The following is a 2,443-nucleotide window of genomic DNA, read 5'->3' on the forward strand; positions in this document are numbered from 1 at the left end:
AAACATCAAATATACTTGTATTCAATGTGAATACACTGTTATACCATGAGTTTTTACTTCTATATGTAAACAGCATCAAATATACTTGTATTCAATGTGAATACACTGTTATACCATGAGTTTTTACTTCTATATGTAAACAGCATCAAATATACTTGTATTCAATGTGAATACACTGTTATACCATGAGTTTTTACTTCTATATGTAAACTGCATCAAATATACTTGTATTCAATGTGAATACACTGTTATACCATGAGTTTTTACTTCTATATGTAAACTGCATCAAATATACTTGTATTCAATGTGAATACACTGTTATACCATGAGTTTTTACTTCTATATGTAAACAGCATCAAATATACTTGTATTCAATGTGAATACACTGTTATACCATGAGTTTTTACTTCTATATGTAAACAGCATCAAATATACTTGTATTCAATGTGAATACACTGTTATACCATGAGTTTTTACTTCTATATGTAAACTGCATCAAATATACTTGTATTCAATGTGAATACACTGTTATACCATGAGTTTTTACTTCTATATGTAAACTGCATCAAATATACTTGTATTCAATGTGAATACACTGTTATACCATGAGTTTTTACTTCTATATGTAAACAGCATCAAATATACTTGTATTCAATGTGAATACACTGTTATACCATGAGTTTTTACTTCTATATGTAAACAGCATCAAATATACTTGTATTCAATGTGAATACACTGTTATACCATGAGTTTTTACTTCTATATGTAAACTGCATCAAATATACTTGTATTCAATGTGAATACACTGTTATACCATGAGTTTTTACTTCTATATGTAAACAGCATCAAATATACTTGTATTCAATGTGAATACACTGTTATACCATGAGTTTTTACTTCTATATGTAAACTGCATCAAATATACTTGTATTCAATGTGAATACACTGTTATACCATGAGTTTTTACTTCTATATGTAAACAGCATCAAATATACTTGTATTCAATGTGAATACACTGTTATACCATGAGTTTTTACTTCTATATGTAAACAGCATCAAATATACTTGTATTCAATGTGAATACACTGTTATACCATGGATTTTTACTTCTATATGTAAACAGCATCAAATATACTTGTATTCAATGTGAATACACTGTTATACCATGAGTTTTTACTTCTATATGTAAACTGCATCAAATATACTTGTATTCAATGTGAATACACTGTTATACCATGAGTTTTTACTTCTATATGTAAACAGCATCAAATATACTTGTATTCAATGTGAATACACTGTTATACCATGAGTTTTTACTTCTATATGTAAACAGCATCAAATATACTTGTATTCAATGTGAATACACTGTTATACCATGAGTTTTTACTTCTATATGTAAACAGCATCAAATATACTTGTATTCAATGTGAATACACTGTTACTACCATGAGTTTTTACTTCTATATGTAAACTGCATCAAATATACTTGTATTCAATGTGAATACACTGTTATACCATGAGTTTTTACTTCTATATGTAAACTGCATCAAATATACTTGTATTCAATGTGAATACACTGTTATACCATGAGTTTTTACTTCTATATGTAAACTGCATCAAATATACTTGTATTCAATGTGAATACACTGTTATACCATGAGTTTTTACTTCTATATGTAAACAGCATCAAATATACTTGTATTCAATGTGAATACACTTGTTATACCATGAGTTTTTACTTCTATATGTAAACAGCATCAAATATACTTGTATTCAATGTGAATACACTGTTATACCATGAGTTTTTACTTCTATATGTAAACTGCATCAAATATACTTGTATTCAATGTGAATACACTGTTATACCATGAGTTTTTACTTCTATATGTAAACAGCATCAAATATACTTGTATTCAATGTGAATACACTGTTATACCATGAGTTTTTACTTCTATATGTAAACAGCATCAAATATACTTGTATTCAATGTGAATACACTGTTATACCATGAGTTTTTACTTCTATATGTAAACAGCATCAAATATACTTGTATTCAATGTGAATACACTGTTATACCATGAGTTTTTACTTCTATATGTAAACAGCATCAAATATACTTGTATTCAATGTGAATACACTGTTATACCATGAGTTTTTACTTCTATATGTTAAACAGCATCAAATATACTTGTATTCAATGTGAATACACTGTTATACCATGAGTTTTTACTTCTATATGTAAACAGCATCAAATATACTTGTATTCAATGTGAATACACTGTTATACCATGAGTTTTTACTTCTATATGTAAACAGCATCAAATATACTTGTATTCAATGTGAATACACTGTTATACCATGAGTTTTTACTTCTATATGTAAACAGCATCAAATATACTTGTATTCAATGTGAATACACTGTTATACCATGAGTTTTTACTTC

Source organism: Daphnia magna, unplaced genomic scaffold, assembly GCF_020631705.1.
Source record: "Daphnia magna isolate NIES unplaced genomic scaffold, ASM2063170v1.1 Dm_contigs383, whole genome shotgun sequence".
NCBI classification, from domain to species: Eukaryota; Metazoa; Arthropoda; class Branchiopoda; order Diplostraca; family Daphniidae; genus Daphnia; species Daphnia magna.